This window comes from Anabrus simplex, chromosome 1, assembly GCF_040414725.1.
Source record: "Anabrus simplex isolate iqAnaSimp1 chromosome 1, ASM4041472v1, whole genome shotgun sequence".
NCBI classification, from domain to species: Eukaryota; Metazoa; Arthropoda; class Insecta; order Orthoptera; family Tettigoniidae; genus Anabrus; species Anabrus simplex.
Window position 1 is genome coordinate 1,404,443,633 of NC_090265.1, and position 25,808 is coordinate 1,404,469,440.

The 25,808-nt window shown below is 37.1% G+C and overlaps 1 protein-coding gene across 1 annotated transcript in view; it reads left to right on the forward strand.

Annotated features, from left to right (window-relative positions):
- Root (ciliary rootlet coiled-coil, rootletin) overlaps positions 1-25,808 on the forward strand; it is a 461,920-nt gene that overhangs the window by 161,083 nt on the left and 275,029 nt on the right. The window lies entirely within an intron of this gene.

The following is a 25,808-nucleotide window of genomic DNA, read 5'->3' on the forward strand; positions in this document are numbered from 1 at the left end:
AAACATTATTATTCTCATCACAATATTACATTTGGTAAAATGTATCTCTTCATAAAGAAAAGAGACAGTATATATATATGTGCACAATAACAAAACTCTCTTACTAAATATTCATTTTTTGATGGTGAATATTCCTTCTATAGTTCAAAAACAATGAAGGTATTTATTAAACCACCTGTTCAATACTTTACATGTACTTATAAGTGGTTATATAAACATAATAACACTTATTTTGGACATGTTTTGCCCCTAATTTAGGGCATCTTCAGCCTAAAATATAATCTTCAAAAGTACACATAATATTAAAAGAGAAGCTAAAAGATTAGCCTTGTAGCCTAATTACTAAAACTTGGTACATATAATGTGAATAATACATTGATACATTAATAAAACAAGTTCACTGTCAATGATCATACTAAAACTATCTTGTCCGAGACTAAAACTTCCTCCAGTAAAATTACATAGTACTAATTAAAATGGTTCAACTAAAATTGTTTGTGGTTTCACCTAATGTGAGATTGTGTATATTGCCAACAAAATAAAGGCATTAACACAAGCACAAAAAAGTATGTCACGCACACAACATGTTCAAGACCGCTGTTAAAGTTGTAAACGTGAAGGTAGTAAACCATTCAAAAGGTAGGCATAAGTAATGTTGAAACTGAAGCTTCAGTTGATTATCGTAGAAGAAGTGGCCCTTTATACAGGTAATATTGTCAGAAACCTGTGCCAAGAGATACCAGTAGATTCTGGAATAATGTTCATTGTTTGTTGTAAGTTGTTACTTGTTATCTTCTGTTGTGTTAGTAACCGCCATTCTGTTGGCCAACAGGTTTCCGACAATATTACCTGTATAAAGGGTCACTTCTCCTACGATAATCAACTGATGCTTCAGTTTCAACATTACTTATGTCTACGTTTTGAATGTTTTACTACCTTCACATTTACAACTTTAACAGCGGCCTTGAACATGTTGTGTGCATGACATACTTTTTTGTTCTTGTGTTAACACCTGTATTTTGTTGGCAATATATGCAATCTCATGTTAGGTGAAACCACAAACAATTTTAGTGGAACCATTTTAATTACACTTAAGAAAATGGAAATTGCAACACCATGAAGGCATTGGTCGTTTGTGTTGATTTTCAAGATATGGAACGATGCCTTGTAGGTATGTAAACGATCAAAATTTCAGACCCATTGGATTGTTGCTACAGGTCTTCCCACGTGATTGGTCACGGAGGAATCAACTCCGGTATATGGACTCTGGTGTAGCGTAGTTGACTTGCAGTCTGTGCAGTGAAGTGTTCCCCGTCAAACATGCCTCGACGACAGAGAAGAGCACGCTGTCAACAACTGTCACCGTTTGAGAGGGCTCGGGTAATCGGGCTGTGTGAGGTTGGATTATCGCTAAGGACTGTCGCTGCACGTGTTGGCCAACAGGCATCTACGGTACAGCATGTATGGCAGCCATGGTCAAATTAAGGTACTCACACTCGTAGACCTGGCATAGGACCAGCGCGACAGACAACTGTGAGAGAGGATCACCGCATCATTCGGATGGCCCGGATGGAACCCCATGCAACAGCAGCGCAAATTCGAGCAGCTGTGGCACCCCACGTTACACAACAAACAGTTGATAATCGCCTGCGTGCAGCTGGCTTATGAGCCCGTGTCCCTGCAGAAGGTGTTCCATTGACCCCACAACAGCGACGTGTAAGGCTGGCCTGGTGTCAAGAAAGATTGACATGGGTCGACGAATGGCATAGGGTCGTCTTTAGTGATGAATCACGCTTCTGCCTTGCCCGCAGTGATCGCCGGAATTGTGTGTGCCGACGTACCGGGGTGAGGGGCCACCCAGATCTTATTGTCGAGAGGCACACAGGGCCAACACCAAGCATTATGGTCTGGGGAGCTATTGCCTTTAATGTGAAATCACAATTAGTGCTTGTTGAGAGCACTATGACTGCTCGACAGTACATTGATAGGGTACTCAATCCAGTGGTTGTCCCTATGGTGGCGAACATTGCTAATGGGATGTTTCAGCAGGACAATGTCCGGGTTCACACTGCGCGCATCTTCAGAGAAGCTCTCCATGACATCACAACCATAGAATGGCCCGCCAGATCCCCGGACCTCAGTCCTATTGAGCATGTGTGGGACATGATGGGTCGACAACTGGCCAACCGTCCTCAGCCACCCACAACTGTGGAACAACTGACCCGTGCAGTGCAGCAAGCATGGGCCACAATTCCTCAGGAAGCGATCCAGGGCCTTATTGACTCCATGCCTCAATGAATTCATCAATGTATTGCAGCTCATGGTGGGTATATCCTGTATTGATTGTTGTCCAAACTTGCGGTCAGATGGACCTGAAAGTGTAATCATCGAATCACAACTGAACACTCGTCCTGCATGTTCAATTGCAGCAATGTAGCACCACTCCTTCTGGGTGTTGCAATTTCCATTTTCTTCAGTATAGTACTACGTAATTTCATTGGAGGAAGTTTTGGTTGCAAGTTATAAATATCATTATTGATCCGTATTGAAGATACTATATGTAGGATGCTCCCCTTATTAAAAAAAACTGCAAAGGAGGTTCAATGGGTTGCCCGGTCCTTTCGGACTAGGAGGACACGCTGATTCCTTCAGCGTAGCATGTGTGCAGTCCAGAACATCTAAGGGCATCACAGACCTCCTTCTGGTGTCCGGGCCTGGTGAGGTTTCCAGTACGCACGCTACACTAATGTATTGAATCGGTGACATAATAAACTAATTAGCATCCTACAGGTTTACCATCAAATATTATGATAAATGCTGAGTTAATGAAAGAGGTGAATAGTTTCTGTTTGTTGGTATCAACCATCAGTAGCAGTGGCTCAAACAGTCCTGAAATTCACCAAAGATTTGCCCATGGAAGAGCAGCATTCAAAGGATCTTCAAGTGTTCAGATGTATCTGGATACCAAACTCAGAATGGCCATAGCTACATATGGTTGTGAAAGCTGAACAATAAAGAAGCGAGATGGGAAGCACATGGATGCATTTGAGCTGTGATGTTGAAGAAGGATATTGGGTATCCGTTGGACAACCAAGAAGACAAATTTATGGATCATTCAAAAGATCAAATCAGATCTGCCTCTTGAGACATTTACTACTAGATTACAGCTGTCATATTTTGGACACATTATGAGACACTCTGATTCAATGGAAAAGACTATTATACTTGGTAAGGTGGAGAGGTCTTGGAGACGAGGTGCCCAGCATCAAGATGGATAGACTCCATCAAATCCAACATGAACATGTCACGGAAGAATCTGAAGCATATGGTTAAAAAACATTCGCCATGCAGTATTATGGCAGCTGATCATTATCATCACAATGTCCTAAATCTGTGAAACTTATCAACTATAACAGTACATTAACTAGCGATTATTAGTTGAGGTGCCCTGCCACTTTACTGCCTCAATTATACAAGCAGTACCCATTCAATGATGGTACAACAGCTAGTATTTTATAAATCAGTACACATATTCTATAATTATATAATAATGCATATGATAACAAGCGGAATAATAAGTGGTGCAAGATGGCGGATCACTGGAAAGAAGTCACAGATGCGCTTAGAACTCTCAAAGTGGACTTCAGTTAACCATGACAGCATCTCTTTGGAAACGTCATCACTAATTAATTCTTCCCCAGTTCACACCTTTGTTGCTTAGTTCAATTAGAATGTTTTTAAAATTTGAAAGCTTATGACTTATGAATGTTAATCATGTTGCCAAAACATGAAATAACATATCTATATATAAAATAATTTGTCCTGACTGACTGACTGACTGACTGACCGACTGATGCCAAGCCAGATTTATATAAGAGTGCAAGTGCTCACTAAGGGAGGATTTTTGGATATTCTATCGCTAAAGGGGATTAATTGTTTAAATGTGCATATCCAAATCTCAAAAAAATGTTTACAGATGTAAAAATAGGTATTTGAAATCTCCTTTGAAATTAAAGAAACATGTATTGTTTTTTTGTTTTTTTGTTTTTGTTTTTAATCCAATTAATGGGGGATGGTATGGGCCCAATGTTGAAGAAGTTTGTAAGTTTATTAATATGCTGAGAAATGTTTCATTAACATTGTTTATTAACTTTGGTGTATTGTTTATTAACTTTGCTGTGGACTAACCATAAGTCACAACAGTTTTATGCAAAATAATTGTCTGTTTGTATTATGCAAAGGTAGGTTTCGAAGATTTAATTTTACAACTAACTCGTAAATTTTAAGGCTTGCATGTACAGTAATCTGGGGATGAACAAATTGGCTCACTTCATTTCAGAAACTTTGTCGCTGTGTTGAATGGCTCAGACTAGTGATGGGAGTATTCGAGACCAAATGTCGAAGAATTAGATTCTTACAAGTTCTCGAGATATCTCAAGTCCTGATAAAAGCATTTGAATACTTCCGCTCGAGGTATTCACTAATGAATCCCATAGCGAGACCACATTGGTCTCTCTTTATGCAGTATCCGAGAACGGTGAGGATAGTAGCGTCATCTTTTAGATGTAACTCAGAACTACCCCTGTATTCATGATGGGGGTAAAGAGAGAATTGCACATAATACAAGTATTTACCTAAGATATATTTGAATGCTTTTCTCAGGTGGAAGAACGAGAAGTTCTTGAATAGAATCTTACTGATTAAGCTTATATGCCAATATCGAGTTGAAATGAGGGTTATAGGTCACTATCTGGAAGCAAATCACTCACAATAAATTGTTTCCTTTCTTTATACTTCCTATAATAAAATGTTTTTTATTTTATTTCTTCAGAATTTGCTTTACGTCGCACCGACACGCGTAAGTCTTATGGAGACGATGGGATAGGAAATGGTTAGGAGTGGAAAGGAAGTGGTCATGGCCTTAATTGAGATACAGCCCCAGCATTTTCCTGGTGTGAAAATGGAAAAAAACACAGGAAACCACCTTCAGGCCTACTGACAGTGGGATTCAAACCCACTCTCTCTCGAATGCAAACTGACAGCTTCGTGCCCCATCCTGCGCAGCCACTCTCTCATGAAATAAAACATTAGTTAACACAATTGATATCTAATATATACATAATATATGAATGAAAATACACAGTAGAGTAATCTAATATATACATAATATATGAATGAAAATACACAGTAGAGTAATAAGAGAATTAAGAGAGGGTTTGAGAGAATGAAAGTACACATGTTGACAACAACTAATGGCATAATATCATTCAAATTTATATAAAATAGCTGTACATTTCTTATATGTTCCTGGACACTAATTGAAGGCCCCCTCAGAAGAAGGGGCTAAACCACATTTTTCAGCAAGTTGAGTTTTTTGCAGAATAAGGGTCTATATCATCTCAGGTTATTGCATACGAACTATGATAGTCATAACATTGACAGAAATAGGTCATTTGTCTGTTAAAAAACTTCTTTGCCTGGAAGAAGAGTCTATGCCACTCATTCAAGATGGATGCCAGTGTGTTGAATGTTTCGTCCAACGAGTTAAAAAACTTGAATAAAACCAGAAAAACTAAGATAAATATGGATAACTGGAAGGATAATGAACATAAAAGGAAACGAAATAGGAGTAAGGCTTATACAACAACGAAAGGCGTTATAAAAGAAGCAAAAACGAGGTCACAACAGGTGAGTGGAATAAGGATCTGTAATAAATGGGTTATGTTGTGCTAAGGAAGGTCCTTAGAATAAATTTGGTCATTGTTTAATATGTAATGCATTGTACAAACCATTCATTTAATTATCATTACGGTAAAATGGTATAGACCGAGCTCGATAGCTGCAGTCGCTTAAGTGCGGCCAGTATCCAGTAATCGGGAGATAGTGGGTTCGAACCCCACTGTCGGCAGCCCTGAAGATGGTTTTTCATCGTTTCCCATTTTCACACCACGCATATGCTGGGGATGTACCTTCATTAAGGCCACGGCCGCTTCCCTCCCATTCCTAGGCCTTTCCTATCCCATCTTCGCCACAAGACCTACCTGTGTCGGTGCGACGTAAAGCAAATAACAAAAAAATTGGTATAGGGTATAACATTATAATAATTTTCTGCTTCTTCATTGTTTCGGGGCCGTGTGTATGATCCAGAGTTTTGTAACGAGAATGGGTGTATTCAGTTCACTGACTGTGAAAAGGAGTAGTGTACAGAATACTATACCATGGATCTTAATGAGCAGTCTTTGTTTCTTGTGAATAAGTGCCTCAAAATCTCTGAACCGAAAAGGAGGTGTAATCAGAGAACAGATGCCACTTCACGTCGGAAACATTCTTTTGAATACCATGTTCCGGCAAAAGGTAGTGACAGTAGTTCACTGCAGGTATGTAAAATATCTTTTTCAGGCATGTTTAGTCTGTCTGTCCAGAATTCTGACTTGCGAAATGTTGGTCAAAGACCCTAAATTCAAGGTTACTGAAGGAATGTGACTGAAGTTTTCTGCAGATGACCCCACATCTGTGTTTATGGGAAGATGCCACAATTTGATTGCTCCTCGGGAAAGATATGCCTTAGTTAAAGATGTCAAGAACAGACGTAATCAGCTACTATTCCTGCCTCAAGAATTGCCACAACTCTACGGCTGAACACTGCCCATTAAGAAAGAAAAAAAGAATGACCTACTGAAGATGTGTGACTATATGTCTCAAGAATTCAGAGGATTCTATAGTGATTTGAAGTGATTCATCTCGCAATAAGTAACACTGTATTAAACTGTGAAAATGTGGTTTAGACCCTTATTCCATGATTTCAAAATGAGAAAGTGCTTTTTTAATACATGAATAAGGTTAATTTGTGATGATTCGGTTTTCAAGTGGTTTTTAAGCATTCTGATTTAGTTCAAAATATATATTTTTCATTTTCTCATTATTCAGATGTTTTTTCTGTTTCTTGAACATTTTAATTTTGTGGCATAGACCCTTATTCCGGGGGGACCTTCAATTGTTCGTGATGTTCTGAGTTTGCTTACATTTCAGTTACTTGAGTTATGTAAGATTTGAGAACTTTGTTTCGAATGCAAGTTTTGATTCTTAAATATTTCAGATGCATAGTAATTGATTCTGGAAAGTGTTTGATTCTGCCCATCACTAGCTCAGACGGTTGAGACGCTGGCCTTCTGACCCCAACTTGGCAGGTTCAAACCTGGCTCAGTCTGGTGGTATTTGAAGGTGCTCAGATGCATCAGCCTCATGTCAGTAGATTTACTGGCATGTAAAAGAACTCCTGCAGGACTAAATTCCAGCACCTCGACATAATAGTCAGATCATAGCCATGACCACTTACATTACTCTCTGCTCCCTCCCACTTTGTGGATTACTGACATAGAGGTTAAAAATAGCCTTTTTACACCCTTCAACATGTTGTCCAGTAATGGTATGATTAATAGTGGGAAGTAATCTACATTACATGCATAATTTTTCCTGACTTTAACTGTGTTTCCTGTAGACATAGTCTGAATACAAGGCTTTCAAACTTGAGCAAGGGCATGTCATGCATTCCTGGAACTAGGCACGTTCAGTTCCCCACCGTAAGCTTAATTTAATGTTGAATTCTGTGGTAAGTTAAAATGACTTGTGCTACTCTTTCTGAAAGAGAACATTTAGACTTACTAAAGATTCTTTAGCTGAAAATATAAATATAGCAGTTTAGACTTAAAATGTTTCTTGTGATTGCACATAGTAACATGAAATGAATGCCACTGCAATACAAAGCTAATTCTGGAAATTATTTTGGTGGTGACCTTATTAAATTATTGATCTGTAAACTGTGCTGCACTAAGCCATCCTAGATGCCAGTAGTTCTGGAATTGTTCAAAGTAGATTAAGATAAAATGGCAGGCTATGCACAGATTGCAGAACGACTAAGGCGACAAATACGGAGAGTAAGCAGTAATTGTAGTTATATTATTGTCTTTTCCAAGTTCATTACATCATCACCACTATTTTAATTAAACCAGTTTATTTTTTGATCTGGTGCCATTCTTGAGTAAAAAATTATTTCTGTTTCATTCTCACTCAAGTAAAAAGTTTTGAAAGAGGATGTTTTACATCATATAAATCCTTAAAAGTGTATATATTTGAAATAGTTATTTATATACTTTAATAATTTCATTGCTTTCTGGAATAAATAGTAGGTAGCCTATTATAATGCAATGTAAACTGCAATGGAATCTCAAAATAATGATTTATATTTATTTGGCATTATCAAATTAATAGTAATTATTGGAAATGAATCATTTCTACTGTATATACAGGTATATCAGAATTTATAGTGTGTATTGATGAATGTAGCTGTTAACATCTAATTTTTTTATAGTTTAAGGTTACAGAGTTCTGAAATGTTTTGTACAGTATATCTTTATAAAATTTAATTCAGGGGAGGTGGAATATCCTATCTCACATATGTTAAAAATGACATTTATGCCCCTACATCTATGAAATCTCCTCAGCTATATAATTCAGATATTTTTGATCTTTTTTTTTAGCATCTGTTGTAAGTTCACTGAAATAATGAAGTGAACATTCTGAGTTAAATATGACTAGCTGTTTCCCATGGCTTCACTTGCATATACACAAGAACCTCGTTTATCAGGCCCTCATTAATCCGGATCTCCGGTTTATCTGGATCGAAAATAGTAAAAATGTATTTTTACTTGTACAGTATTTCTTTTACGGCATCAACTCTTCTTGAATGTCTTTTCCGCCAACGATAGTTAAGGTCAGGAATCGGAAGTAATTCAGCCACGGTCTATCAAAGGTACCGTCCCGGCGTTCGCCTGGAATTGAGAATGGGAAACCGTGGAAAACCATTCCGAAGACGGTCAAGGTAGGATTCTAACCCACGCTCTTCTGAATGCAATGCACTCTTAATTCAGCTCCATCAGAAGAAACAATGACTCATGAAGAGGCAACAATGCAGCTGGACAAACTGATGGCCTATTTAGAATCCTTGACTGAAACCACACCGGCAGAACTGATTTACTATGCCTTCGTGATCATGCTGCGCGCAAATGCTATACAAATGTAAAACAGAGAAAAATTCACACATTTTTTTAATGCATAAAACTGAGTCGTAAATGTAAGAAAAGTGTTCTTATATTTTTTTGTACAATTGAAAAAAGGTATTACTGTACAACTTATGTTTATAGATTATATAACATGTACTGTATTTGTTTTTAGTTTTTCCGGATTATCGATTATCAGTTCCGGTCCCACTTAATCTGGATAAACGAGGTTCTTGTGTAGTCCGGAATTGTTTATAGATATTGTCATTGCTGTCAAGCTAAGCCTCCGAATGAGCTCAAGCTGTGCATCTTGCTTTTGAACATGGCCAGTTAATCTGTTGAATAAACATGCTCTCACCTGTCCGTATGCACGTTGTGGGGCGATTTACTGATTTATTTACTGTTTTCGAGGCAGTATCTTGAAAGCAGATCATTCAAATATTTCCCCTAAAAGGCCTTTTCATTGTCTCTAAATTTACTTACCGATAGGACAGGTTATTTTTATGCAAATCCCAGGTTTTCACAGTAATCGTACAAACATTTTACTATTTTGTAAATAGAAAAGCCAGCCCCGTGTGTAGGGGTAGCGTACCTGCGTCATACCTGGAGGCCCTGGGTTTGATTCCCAGCCAGGTCAGGAATTTTTACCTGCATCTGAGGGCTGGTTCAAGGTCCACTCAGCCTATGTCATTACAATTGAGGAGTGATCTGACGGTGAGATGGTGGCCCCTGTCTAGCAAGCCAAGAATAACAACCGAGAGGATCCGTCGTGCTGACCACACGACAGGTCTTCGGGCTGAGCAGGGGTCACTTGGTGGGCCATAGCCCTTCGGGGCTGTTGTGCCATGGGTTTGGGTTTGGTTTGGTTTGTAAACAGAAAAGGCAGAAACCATAAAAGGTTTCTTGTGAGCTATCTATTAGAGATAGACCTAGAAGATTTAGTATCAGATTTTGAAGATACTTGGCGCTTGGTCTTCATTACCCTCTCTTTCCCAGAACCTTTCTTTCAGTAGGGTTGGTGTAAATGCTCTTATGTCGTAGGGTATCCCGAGGAATTTGGCCATCCTTTTCCTCATCATTGTGAGTAGCTCTTGCTTGCCTTTGATTTCATTCAGGACACTTTCACAGGATCTGCTTTTCATCCAGCAAATCCCCAGCATTCATCTCCAACCCATATTTCTAAAGCTTCAAGCCATTTCCTATCTTGTTTACTTAATATCCAGAATTCACAACCATATAGCAGCATGCTCCAGACAAGGAATTTAGAGAACTACATTCTGACTTGAATGTCCATGCGCTTACTCCAGGAAATTTATTTTGTTGCTATGGATAGTGATGTGCGTTACTGTAGTCACATCCTAGTTCATGAAACATGGGCAAAGGCTGTGTTGCCTAGTAAGCGGTCCTGAGAGTCGGAATACCAGTTGCTATAGAATGGGAATGGGCATCTCGGACATATTCTGAGTCATGACCCTCCGTGTGCTCAGGCAGATAGGACTATATAATCCACAAGTGGTCCATAACCCATTAGAGGAGAGATCATCACTGGGACTATTTGAAAAGTAGGGTAGCATCCTGCTTCACAGAATTTTCACCAAGCGCTCTCAGAACGTTTTAAGCGAACCTCAAACCTATGGGATTAACGGAGTCCCACTTCCATTTGACAGGTGAGGAACTCCTTGGAAACAATTTGGTGAACGAAATGGAATTTGATGGGGACCAGTCAGTATTAATGGGGCTTATTGAAGAAAGAAATAGAACTGGCTGAGTCGGCAAAGAGAGTGCATTTGGATATAATAGGAGTTAATGATATTCGGGTAAGGGGAGATAACGAGGAAGGGATAGGAGATTATAGAGTATTCTTGACGGATGTCAGAAAGAGAAGGACAGAGTGTGGGGTAGGACTTTTCATCAGGAATTATTGCATGCAACATAGTTTCTGTTAGGCACATAAATGAGCAAATGATGTAGATAGATTTGGCAGTTGGAGAAATTAGGATGAGAATTGTCTCAGTGTATTCACCATGTGAGGCTGCTGATGAGGATGAAGTTGCTAAGTTTTATGAAGCACTGAGTGACATCATAGTCACGGTCAGCAGCAGGGATGGGATTGTACTAATGGCTGATTTCAATGCAAGTTAGAAATAGAACTGAAGGATATGAAAAAGTGATGAGTAAATGAGAGGAAGACATGGAAACTAATAGAAATGGAAAGTGTTTACTGAACTTATATGCTAGTATTGGGGTCAGCAGATACCAGTACGTTCTTCAAACATAAGGCTATTCACCACTACACATGGGAGTGTAGGATCACCAGATCCATAATAGACTATATCTTAACCGACTTTGAATTATTCAGAATTAGGAATGTGTAGGTTTTCAAGGGATTTTTTGATGATATGGACCAGGAAGGAAGAAAAGATCAACTAAGAATCAGTGGATAACTCAGGAGATACTAGACCTGATTGATGAACGACGAAAATACAAGAATGCTAGAAATGAAGAGGGCAGAAAAGAATACAGGCGATTAAAGAATGAAGTGGAGAGAAAGTGCAAGGTAGATAAAGAAGAATGGCTGAAGGAGAAGTGCAAGGATGTCGAAGGCTGTATGATCCTGGGAAAGGTAGATGCTGCATACAGGAAAATCAAGGAAGCCTTTGGAGAAAGGAAATCTAGGTGTATGAATATTAAGAGCTCAGATGGAAAGCCACTTCTAGGGAAAGAAGACAAAGCAGAAAGATGGCAGGAGCATATGCAACAGTTGTATCAAGGTAAAGATGTAGATAATTTGGTTCTGGAACATGAAGAGGCTGTTGATGCTGATGAAATGGGAGACCCAGTATTGAGGTCAGAGTTTGACAGAGCTATGAGTGACCTCAATAGGAACAAGGCACCTGGAATTGATGACATTCCCTCTGAATTACTGACTGCCTTAGGAGAAACCAGCATGGCAAGGTTATTTCATTTAGTGTGCAAGATGTATGAGACAGGAGAAGTCCCATCCGATTTTCGGAAGAATGTTGTTATACCTATTCCCAAGAAAGCCGGTGCTGACAGGTGTGAAAACTACCGCACCATTAGTTTAGTATCTCATGCCTGCAAAATTTTAACACGTATTATTTACAGAAGAATGGAAAAACATGTTGAAGCTGAGTTGGGAGAAGATCAATTCGGCTTCAGAAGAAATGTAGGAACACGTGAAGCAATCCTGACTTTACGTCTGATCTTAGAGGATCGAATCAAGAAGTACAAGCCCACGTACATGGCATTCATAGATCTAGAAAAGGCATTCGATAATGTTGATTGGACCAAGCTATTTATGATTCTGAAGATGATAGGGATCAGATACCGAGAACGAAGAATTATCTACAATCTGTATAAAAATCAGTCTGCAGTGATAAGAATCGAGGGATCAGATACCGAGAACGAAGAATTATCTACAATCTGTATAAAAATCAGTCTGCAGTGATAAGAATCGAGGGCTTTGAAAAAGAAGCAACAATCCAGAAAGGAGTGAGGCAAGGCTGCAGTTTGTCCCCTCTCCTTTTCAATGTTTACATAGAACAGGCAGTAAAGGAAGTCAAAGAGAAATTTGGAAAGGGAATCACAGTCCAAGGAGAGGAAATCAAAACCTTGAGATTTGCCAATGATATTGTTATTTTATCTGAGACTGCAGAAGATCTCAAGAAGTTGCTGAATGGTATGGATGAAGTCTTGGGTAAGGAATACAAGATGAAAATAAACAAGTCCAAAACAAAATTAATGGAGTGCAGTCGAACGAAGGCAGGTGATGTAGGAAATATTAGATTAGGAAATGAAGTCTTAAAGGAAGTAGATGAATATTGTTACTTGGGTAGTAAAATAACTAACGATGGCAGAAGTAAGGAGGACATAAGATGCAGACTAGCACAAGCAAGGAAGAGCTTTCTTAAGAAAAGAAATTTGCTCACTTCAAACATTGATATCGGAATTAGAAAGATGTTTTTGAAGACTTTCGTGTGGAGCGTGGCATTGTATGGAAGTGAAACATGGACGATAACTAGCTCAGAAAGAAAGAGAATAGAAGGTTTTGAAATGTGGTGTTACAGAAGAATGCTGAAGGTGAGATGGATAGATCGAATCACGAATGAAGTGATACTGAATCAAATTGGTGAGAGGAAATCGATTTGGCTAAATTTGACGAGAAGAAGAGGTAGAATGATAGGACACATCTTAAGACACCCAGGACTTGTTCAGTTGGTTTTTGAAGGAAGTGTAGTTGGTAAGAACGGTAGGGGTAGACCAAGGTATGAATATGACAAGCAGATTAGAGCAGATGTAGGATGCAATAGTTACGTAGAAATGAAAAGGTTAGCACAGGATAGGGTGGCATGGAGGGCTGCATCAAACCAGTCTATGGACTGATGACTCAAACAACAACAACATGGGCCACTATCTGATCTGTAGTAAACTAAGTATCTCTAGGCCTAGGATAGAGAAAGTAGAATCTGTCTGCAGACAAATAAGGGTAGATAATCTCTAGGACGAGAAAATTAGACAAAGTACATGGGTATGATTAGTGAAAAGTTCCAAACAAGGGACAGTAAGCAGCTGCCGGGTATAGAAAGAGAAAGGCTGGCATACAGGGTTACTGTAGGAGAAACAGCAAGGGAATGCCTAGGAACTACTACGTGTAAAGATGGGAAAAAGTGAACATCTTGGTGGAATGATGAAGTGAGAGCAATTTGTAAATGTTAAAAGGAGGCTTCTCAGAAATGGCTCCAAACAAGGACTGATGCAGACAGGGAAATGTAGGTATATGAAAGAAACACAGAGCTAAACAAATAGTAGTTGGATCCAAGAACAAGTCGTGGGAAGATTTCAGTAATAACCTGGAAAGGCTAGGTCAAGGCAGCAGGGAAGCCTTTCTGGACAGTAATATTCTTAGAAAGGAGAGAAAAAGGAAATGAATTGTGTTTTGGGTAAATCAGGTAAACTCATAATAGCTCCCAGGGAATCACTGGACAGGTGGAAGGAATATTTTAAAAATCTTCTCAACATAAAAGGAAGTCTTCCTGTGACATCACAAATAACCAAGCTCATGGGGAGGACAACAATGATGTTGGTGAAATTATGCTTGAGGAAGTGGAGAGGATAATAAATAAACTCTGTTGTCATAAAACAGTGGGAATATATGAAATTAGACCTGAAATGGTCAGATATAGTGGAAAGGCAAGGATGACATGGCTTTACAGAGTAATAAGATTAGCATGGAATGTTAGGAAGTAAGGAGAAATTTAAGGAACCTACAAGGAAATTGAATCTAGCAAAGAAGTCAGCTGAAGATAACATGATGGCAAGCATAATTGACAGACATATAAATTTTAGTGAAAAATGGAAGGGTATGTATAGGTATTTTAAGGCAGAAACAGGTTCCAAGGAGGACATTCCAGGAATCATTAATGAAGAAGGGGAGTGTATATGTGAGGATCTTCAAAAGACGAAAGTATTCAGTCAGCAGTATGTAAAGAGGACAATGTCCAGATAGAGGAGGTGACTAATACTAAAGAAGTATTAAAATTTACCCATGATAACAATGACATTTAAAATAAGATAGAAAAGTTAAAAACTAAAAAACGGCTGGAAATGATAAGATTTCTGATATATACTAAAGAGTATGCATTGGGAAATAATACCATATCTGAAGTATTTATATGATTATTGTTTGCATGGAGGAGCTATACCAAATGAATGGAGAGTTGCTATAGTAGCCCCTGTGTATAAAGGAAAGGGTGATAGACGTAAAGCTGAAAATTGCAGGCCAGTCAGTTTGACATGCATTGCATGTAAGCTTTGGGAAAGCATTCTTTCTGATTATATTAGACATGTTTTCAGAATTAATAACAGGTTCAATAGAAGGCAGTTTGGGTTTAGGAAAGGTTATTCTACTGAAGCTCAACTTGTAGGATTCCAGAGATATAGCAGATATCTTGGATTCAGGAGGTCAAATGAACTGTATCCCAATTGACCTGTCTAAGGCATTTGATAGGGTAGATCATGGGAAACTACTGGCAAAAATAAGTGCATTTGGACTAGACAAAAGAGTGACTGAATGGGTTGCTATATATCTTGAAAATAGATCTCAGAGTATTAGAGTAGGCAAAGCTTTCTGACCCTGTAATAATCAAGAGGGGAATTCCTTAAGGCAGTATTGTTGGACCTTTATGTTTTCTTATATGTATAAATGATATGAGTAAAGAAGTGGAATCAGAGATAAGGCTTTTTGTGGATGATGTTATTCTATATAGAGTAATAAATAAGTTACAAGATTGTGAGCAACTACAAAATGACCTTGATAATGTTGTGAGATGAACAGCATGCAATGGTATGATGATAAATGGGGTTGAAGTCAGGTTGTGAGCTTCACAGATAGGAAAAGTCCCCTCAGTTTTCATTACTGATTTGATGGGGTGAAAGTTCCTTATGGGGATCATTGTAAGTACCTATTTGTTAATATAAGGAAAGATCTTCATTGGGGTAATCACATAAATGGGATTGTAAACAAAGGGTACAGATCTCTGCACATGGTTATGAGGGTGTTTAGAGGTTGTAGTAAGGATGTAAAGGAGAGGGCATACAAGTCTCTGGTAAGACCCAAACTAGAGTATGGTTCCAGTGTATGGGACCCTCACCAGGATTACATTATTCAAGAACTGGGAAAAATCCAAAGAAAATCAGCTTGATTTGTTCTGGGTGATTTCTGACAAAAGAATAACGTTACCAAAATGTTGCAAAGTTTGGGCTGGGAAGACTTGGGAGTAAGGAGACGAGCTGCTCAACTAAGTGGTATGTGATTAAGATGTTGATTCCCACAGGGAACCTGAACTATTTGTTCCGAATGAGTAAATTTGTAATACCAATATAGTTGGTCTGTTACTGGACATTATAAATTTTCCTTCTAACTCATTCCTAGTTGCCAGCGTTTTGCCCCAGTGTGCCAACTTGGCACTTGTCCAATAACGGACCAACTATATTGGTATTATTAATTTACTCATTCGGAACAAATATTTCAGGTTCCCTATGGGAATCAACATCTTTATCATATACAGTATGATGGCCAGGCAGCCATCAATTTTTTTTAAATGAGACAAATTCTCTCCCAGTGCATTGGCACTGCCGGTGGCTCCAAATATCCTACGCGGTGGCCTTCACGGTATGCACTAGCCATGCGTCTTGGTAGGTGTGCCATACCAACTGATGAGCCCACCTTGGCTCACTGGGGTGAAACACTGGCAACCGGGAATGAGTTAGCTGGAAAATTTATAATGTCCAATAATAGACCAACTATACTGGTATTATAAGTGGTATGTTCCGAGCTGTCATTGGAGAGATGGCATGGAATGACATTAGTAGACAAATAAGTTTGAGTGGTGTCTTTAGAAGCAGGAATGATCACAATATTAAGATAATGTTGGAATTCAAGAGGACAAAGTGGGGCAAATATCCGTTCATAGGAAGGGGAGTTAGGGATTGGAATAATTTACCAAGGTAGATGTTCAATAAATTTCCAATTTCTTTGAAATCATTTAAGAAAAGGCTAGGAAAATAACTAGGAAATCTGTCACCTGGATGACTGCCCTAAATGCAAATCAGTAGTGATTGATTGATTGATTGATTGGATTGATTGATTGATTGATTGATTGATTGATTGATTGATTGATTGATTGATTGATTGATTGATCGATCGATCGATCGATCAGAAGCAGTAGTAGTGCCTGTCTATAAGCAAGGGAACAGGAAAGATTGCAACAGCTATATGAAACACAGAATTTAAAGGAACATGCGGTGTGGCTACAGGAAATTAATCAGCCAGTCAGGTGCTTGCCCTGTCCTCCTGTGTTGCCTAGTACAGAGTTTGATGTATTTTAAGTTCTGACTGATTGGATAAACAAACACTACAATCCGGGCTTCATTTTGTAAAGAATGCAATGTACTGCGATCACTTCTGTGTTATGTATCATTGAGAGTGTGCAGCCTTTATTGTTATTGTGTAGTGCTTGTGAACTTATTGTGTGTGATATAGAAAACATTATTATTATTATTATTATTATTATTATTATTATTATTATTATTATTATTATTATTATTATTATTATTATTAAAAAGTCTTTTAGCAAAACAATTCCACCATCTTTTCTAGACAACCGACATGAGGAGACTTTTGCAAGTGACTAATCTCATGTTTTAATCCGTATTGAAATCCGTTATTTGCAATAACAAAGTTTTATTATAATCCACCTGTTCAATACATGATAATGTTGTTACATTTAAAATATCTTCATTAATTAAAAATGTATTTGTGGGACATGTTTCGCTCCCTTAAGAGCATCATCAGCCAAATCTGAATCTTGAAGAATGTTTATGTTCGTAAATAATGACTTAAGAACTATTAAACCATTTTTTCACAAACTTGAACTTACTCTACTAGAATATCATAAAATACATAATCTTTGGTGACATGCCTTAATAACTTGGGCTTAGTAGGAGAGATACATTATAATTGTGGTAGAATGAGTTGTTCTAAAATACAGTAGAAGTTCGTTATAGCAAGAATTCATAACAGCGAAAAATTTACTTGCTATAACGGATTGTCGTTATATCTGATTTTTGTATAAAAGTTGGAAAAACCCATACACATTAAAATTCTGTAAAAAACGGCAATCGGTTTGTTCAAAACTTGCGTTTCCGCAGGTGATATCCACACTGTGGCTTACTTGTTATTTTTCGAAATCCGATACTACGTGAAAGTGTATGTTTAATTTCATTCTGAAAAAAATACAGTACCATACTTCTCCGAATCCAAGACGAACCCCACTTTTTCCTTCAAAAAATTTAACTCAGGCTTAAAAAGTATTTTGTAAAATCATATGAATGCCTTTGTTGTACAGTAGGCCTACTAATTTCAGACTAATTTTAGACGCTGAACATTGGCTTTCGTCATGCCGTAATTTTTTTACGGCTGCACAATTCTTTATTTCCGCGGGTTTAACGACCATTAACTTATAATTGGCATAATAATACCGAAGAGAACCCGTTGAAAATTTGCCGGCAATACCTATTCCATGCGGCCCTACAATACGACGATATATCAGGAAATTATTCTTGCTATCTATAAAACTGTTACTTTTACTCAGCGTCAGATATAACCGGCTACCGCTACAAGCACGTCTCGCTTGCCGCCTAGCGATGTATAGGCCTAATCGCGGACGTTGAAAGTCAACGAATGAGTTTATTGCGTCACGGTATGGCCATTCCGCCCTTGCAATTTTCGTGCACATACCTCACAATTTCATCTTCGAGTTCTTTATAGGGTCCTTGCTGCATACTACTGAATGAATTTTTTGTACAGTATGCATTTTTTTAGCTCTTTGTCTTCACGCTAATGCCAAATATTGGCTTTAGTTAGTCCTATGCCGTATTTTCTTGCGGCTGCTCAATTACTTTACATTTCCGAGGGTTTAATAACCATTAACTTAAAATTGGCATCATAATATCGACGAGAACCCGTTGAAAATTTGCTGGCAATACCTTTTCCACGTATCTCTACAATATGACTATCCATCACGAAAATACTCCTGCTGTCTATAAAACTTAATTTTACTAAGCGTTGAGTACAATGGATTCACAATTAGAATTAAAGAAGGTTCAACCTATTCAATACAAAGTATGTTGTACAAGGTGTTCACAACATGTTATTTATTATTACTAGTACCGGTTTCGATGCTTAATGGCGTCATCATCAGCTAGAAATCACAATAGGTTGAACCTTCTTTAATTCTAATTGTGAATCTCAGTTCAATACGGGAAAATGAAATTCTTAACTTATAAAGTATAATAGACGTGTTATAACTCTGCCACTGAGTAGCCGGCCTGTCTAAGAATTCGAAGGCTCGCATGTTTTGATGCCATTCTGCAGATTTGAGAAACGTTTTTGTAGAGGCTAATAGAACGTCATTCTCTCTTCACTATTTCCTGAGATCCAGTGACGTTACACACAGGCACTGTACATCCGGTAGTCGCACCTAGCGATGTATAATAAAGAGGCGGTCGTTTATTGTCAACGAGTTTTGTGTGTGTGTGCGTGCGTGCGTGCGCGGGGCATGCAGGGGTTAAAAGAAGCAGCGTAGTTACTGCGGTAGTTGCCAGTGGTATCCATTAACTTACTGTTAGGCCACGAATGCAAGACAACCCTTGAGTTTTCGCATGAGATTCTGAGAGAGAAAAAAACGTTTTGGATTCGGAGAAATACGGTATCACTGCAGAGGTTTCTGTGGCAAACACTTCAGTTTTCTTCTTCATACGGCGTCACCTAACCTAACCGTATATGTATCATGAAAACATAGTTGAAACACATGTAGAGAAATGATAACCTCCTCGCTAAAAATTTACATGTAAATAGTCTTTCCGAAATTTAACTAGATGCGAGACGATATGAACTATCCTCTGAAATCAGTGATGTACAGTACTCTTCCATATCTTGAGGTGTATCACATTCTTACTTAATTTCCATATGTAACATTAAAATTAAGAGATCGTTTACCTCAGTCTTTATTTTTAACGAGTTAACAACTGCTATCGGCCACGTTCTTTGCGCATTTATTACGAAAACATGTTATCCTCTTTCATTTCGAAATTTTTTTTAGAGAATAGCAGTCGACGGGTATTACTAATCGACTCCAACATCGCCTTCGAATGTTGACGAGAGAGCTTGCATATGCACATAGTGAGAAAACTGTACCATACTGAAGAAACTAACCTCTGAAATCAATTCTGCACTCTACCATATCTCGAGGTGTATCCCATTCTTACTAAATTGCAGTATTTAGCCTTAAAATTAAGCGGTCTTTTAGTCAGCCTTTACTTTTAACGAGTTAACAACTGTTATCGGACACGTTATTTACGCATTTATTACGAAATTGTCCTCTTTCATTTCGAATTTTCTTTACAGAACAGCAGTAGACAGGTATTAGTAATCGACTCCGACATCACCTTCGAATGGAAATTCTAAGTTCCTTAGGAGGAAATTAGATATTTTTCCACCAATAGAGCTTGTCAGAAAAACAGATCAGATGTAAGGCTTTTCAGGCATTTGCTCTATTAACCAGCGTTTCGTCTTAGGTCTGACACTAGACTCATCGGAGTGGGATGTGTCAGAACCTACCCACTGACACTGGGGTGTATGCAGGTGAACTTATCAGAAGCCCTATATAAGAGGCACAGTCTGATAACTGCATACGGGAGATAAAACTCCACAATGTTGATGAGAAAACTCGCTAGTGGATATAGGGAGGAAACGATACTGAAGGTAATCGATTTCATGCAATATAATCGCTGGGGTGCATAAATATCGGGAACGGAAAAAATCGCACACGCTTAATCGCTCGTAATAACAGATGTGTCAGTGATAGGTCTCTCGCTGTAACCGAAGGGTGACACACAGTTTAATATAGGATATTTGAAGGGACAGAAAGATATTGTCGCTATAACGGAGTTCTCGTTATATGCCGTACTCGCTATTGCGGACTTTTACTGTACTTCAAACAAGTAGTATGTCTAACATCTTTGACAGAGGTGAAATTCAATCTTAAGAACTAAATTCTTTGCATTGAGATCTGATAAAAAGTTTTATATCATTTAAGGATAAGAGTTTATAAAGCTTCAAAGATCTCGTCAATTTGATAATTGAACTTGTGACAGGATCAGCCAAATCTAAATTTAGAAGAATGGTTATGAAATAATAGATTTAATAAAATATGATTGAAAGGGACGTAAATCGACGATCATGGTTAAAAGTTGTTAAGTACATAGTTCATCTTGTTGTATGTCCCTCCAACTGCCATTTCTCACTTTGGTTGTGAGGCGGAAGATTATGTATTTTATGATATTCTAGTAGAGTAAGTTCAAGTTTGTGAAAAAATGGCTTAATAGTTCTTAAGTCATTATTTATGAACACAACCATTCTTCGAGATTCAAATTTGATGATGATGCTCTGTAAGGGAGCGAAACACGTCCCACAGATAACTTTTTAATTAATGAAGATATTTTAAATGTAATGACACTATAATATATTGAAAGGTGGATTATAATAAAACTTTGTTATTACAAAAAAAAAAAAAAAAAAAGGAGGAGACTACTTCAGGTACGGTGAATAGCCAACTGAAAGGCGGCAGTGAGTTGGAATGTTGGAATGTTTACACTGAAATAAATATAGAATTCAATATAAACAAATTAATAGTATAGCAACACATAATATGAATTCCTTACTGAAAACTGGAAAAGGTAAAACTTTTATAAGTGAAACGATAAGCAAAGAGTTTTACTAGTGGGACATCAAGAAATGAGAAACACAATTGAAGAACCATTTGAATCTCAAGGTTACAGAAAATATAATGGAAAACAAGGCCAAAGTGTTATAAACCAATGTCCTCAATTTAGAACGGGATTTATAGTGAATATAAAAATAATAGATTCCAGTATATATTTTCAAACAATATCACCAAGAAATGCAACTATGACTTTTAAAAGTACAAACAAAATTTATATTATAATACACAACATGCTCATGCCCCTACTAACAAAAAAAGAATTCTGATACAAACTAAGGAAGAAGTGGACTCATTTTGGGATCTTCTTGAACAAATAATAAAATAAATAAAATAATGTTGACATTTTATTATGAAACTATAATATGTAATTAGGAAGGAAAAAAAAATCCAGACATAATTGGAAAATGGACTCCACATAAATTTACAAACAAAAATGGCCAAAGAGTTGTAGAACTCTATAGAGAGCATAACCTTATATCGAAATCAACTTTTTTTTTTTTTTTAAGAAAACCTAATAAACCCATAACTTGGAAACATCCTGATTGGAGAAAAGGGGATTGGCAATTAGACCGTGTTTGTATGGATAAATTTTTCTTAAGGAAATTTATTATGTAAAAGTGTTAAGAGGTATTGATACTGGTTCTGATCATTACACTGTCAAAATTAAACTTCAATTCACACCACTTAGGAAGAAGAAAATAAATACTAATAAAGTAAAGAAGAATTATGACCCACACCAGTTGATAAATAATGAAAATTACACAAACAAAACAGATGATTTGGAAGAATTAGTACCAATTTTAAAAAAGAACAAGCTGAAATTTTAGTTCCTTTAAATCTAAAAAGGAATCATGCTTGGTGGACATCAGAATGTAATGAACTACATAAAGAGGGACACCAGGCAGTGTTAAAATTTCAAACCAATAAAACTGTGAAAATGCTGTCAACTTGAAAAATGTTAGGAAAAATTCACACAAAATATTAGAAGAATTAAGAAAAAATTCATAAGACATAATGAATTCTATAGAGTACAATTATCATAAAACAAATGCCAGATATTATTGCAAGATTTTTGGAAGACAATTACAAAAATGTGATCATCCTACTTTAATGCTAAAAGATAAAAAGGGCAAAGCACATAATAATAATGAAAATGCTGAAATCATGGCAAAAGCATTCAGAAAACTGAATTGAAAAACTATTAAGACATGTGGAGAATATCAGACTTCTGTAGAAATGTGGAAATATGCAAGAAATGCAACTATGACTTGGATTTGGTTTGGATTTCCTTACACATGGCTTTGAAAAACATTTGGATCACAGAAAAATTTCCTGACCATTGGACGACAGATATAATACACCCTCTTTACGAAGAAAAGGAGATAAAAGTGATCCTGATAATTATAGAGGCTTGTCTCTCCTAGACTGTACATAAAAGGCATTTTCCCACATTTTATATGAAAGAATTAAAGAACAATTAGAAGAAGAGCTAGGAGAATACCAGTTTGGTTTTAGACCCTGGAGAAGTTGTGCCGAGCAGATCATTACTCTAAATAGTTATGGCATGTTTACAAGAAACAAAATAAGATTCTTTCAATAACATTTGTAGATTTTAAGAAAGCATATGATTGCACACATAGGCCTTCTATATTAAAAATTGTAAGTATTTTTTGGACTCCATCTGAAATAAATTAAACTTATAGAACTTACTTTAACTGATACTAAGTCAAATGTAAAGTTGAGAGGAGAAATTTCTGATCCATTCATGTTTAAAACTGGTTTCAGACAAGGTGACTGTTCGTCATCTTTGCTATTTTATTTTGCATTTAGAATATGTATTGAGAGATTGGTTCAAAGAGAATCCTAAAAACATAAAAATTGGAAGTTCTAAACAAAAAATTAGTTTGAACTGCTTGGGATTTGCTAATGATCTTGAAATATTAATCAGCAATATTCAGGAAACTGAGCATCAATTCAATCTCTGCAGGAAATAGCACAGAAAATAGGTCTTAGAACTTATTTTGAAAAACTGAAATCATTTTGAGTGATCCACTACTCAAAAATAAAATTAATATTGATAAACATTAAATCAAAATTGTTGAAAAATTTAAATTTAAGTATTTAATTGAAATTATAACTTATAATTGAAACAGAAACCAACCTGTCAAAATAGAATAAATAACTTAAAGAAATCAAATTATGTCACCAAAAACACATACAGCAGAAAAACTTATCGATTGAAGCAGAATTAAAACATTATAAAATGGTCACACAGTCAAAGATAACTTATGCAAGTGAAACTTTATATGAAAGAATTAAAGAACAATTAGAAGATGAGTTAGGAAAATACCAGTTTGGAAGAAGAATTAGAACATGTATAAATAAACAGTATCATGTTAATGGCCATTGCAGAAATGCTTCAAGTAACATAGTTTATAAGGAAATTGAACCACTATTAAGCACAACACCAGAAACTAGCATTAGTTGAAAAATAATAGAAACATTATGGAATAGCAATACCAGGATTAAATAGATTGCAGAAATTAAGAATGATTTTAATGAACTACAAATAACACTAAATGATCTCAAGAAAAAAACAGAATAAATTAAGATTCTCAATGACTCACATGTGAGACTAAAAAAAAAATTTAATTAAAGGGCAAAGTGTAGTGTTCTTAATTGAAGAAAGGATGTCGGCATCTGGGAGGATGAAGAAATATTGGAAGAATAGGAAAACTAAATTTTCTTTGTACAGTGGGCTGGAGTGGTCCTATGTTGGCTTTAAAATGTTGCAATAAATTTTTTTTTTTAAATTATTATTATTTATTTTGCGTGAATGGTCCCTTTCAGAACACACGAACCTTTATTTATGATTTTGTTTGCGGAGGATCCAGGATGCTTTCATCTGTTGTCTAAATATCCTCTTTCTTTCTTCCGTCCACTTGGTACCTGCTCTTTTTGGCACTTCATTCTCTGGAGTAACTTCCCACTTGTCAATTTTCTTTCTATATATAGGTATATCGATTCAAAATTTCTTCAGGTTGAATTTGTGTATTCTTCATGTCCGCTTTTGTTTGTTGTATCCAAGGAAAATTCTTTAGTTTATCAACTCTTTCAAGAACTTGGTGAGTTAGTCTGGTTTCTGGAAGCCTCTTAACATGACCTTAAAATTTTAGCCTTCTTTTCCTGAGGTCTGCCGCTATATTAGATAGTTTTTCTGTGGATTTGCGGGTTTGGAGGCGGTACACTTCTCCCGTGTGTCTTGGTCCTAAAATTTTCCTCATGATTTTTCCAGCTCGCCCTTTCTATGAAGCATTAGAGTTTCCCCTGCATATAAAGCCTCAGGTTTGATTACAGTATTGTTATGTTTAATCGTAACGTGGAGAGACATACATCTTTTGTTGTAGATTTCTCTTGTTCTCCCATAAGCTCTTCTGAGTTTTTGGACACGGCTGTTTTGGTCTATTTTCTCTTGTCCGGTTGGTTCGAGGATTTCGCCCAGGTATTTGAAGTGAGGGACTCTGTTGATTTGTCCGTATTTTGTATTGAGACTATGCATGTCTAGTTTTGAACAAAAAAATTCAGTTTTCTGGAAGGAGATATGAAGTCCGACCTTTCTGGCACATTCTTGGAGAATTTCAACTTGCTTTATTGCTGTGACTTCATCGCTGGACAAAAGGGCCAGGTCATCCGCGAAGGCTAAGCATGTTATTTCAAGCTTGTTTTTTTGTGTCCGAATGTTTACTGGGTTCCAGCTATTTTGTGCTTTCAGTTCCTTTTCCCATTCCCTCATCACCTTATCTAGGACAAGGTTGAAGAGGAGGAGTGACAGTCCATCTCCCTGCCGGACACCAGTTTTTATCAGAAATTCGTCTGAGATTTCTCCCATGAATTTCACTCTTGACTTCGTGTCAGTGAGGGTCTGTTTGGTCAAGTTTAGCGTTTTGGAGTCTAGTCCCTGTTCTTTCAGGTTGCTGAATAGAGATTGACAATCAATTGAATCATAAGCCTTATTGAAATCTACGAAGGTACAGATGATTGGAAGGTTTCTGAGGGCCCTGAATTTTAGAGCAGTTTTGAGGTTGAAGATCTGTTCAGTGTCATAATTTATAAGCTTCATATCCGTATTGATAATTCACACAAATGCAAAGAGGAGAAAGAACTCCACCTAATCAATACTTGTTAATTATTATTATTAAAAATACAGGACCGGTTTCGACCCTAACGGGTCATCTTCAGCTGGACACACATATACATATAACACATCGTACAATTGCAAACATTACCATATTTAGAAAGGAATATCATGTGACGGTAACATGTCAGGTTGTACTCATGAGTAGGGCATTCGTCAAATTGCGCATCTGAGAAAAGTGAATATTCCTAA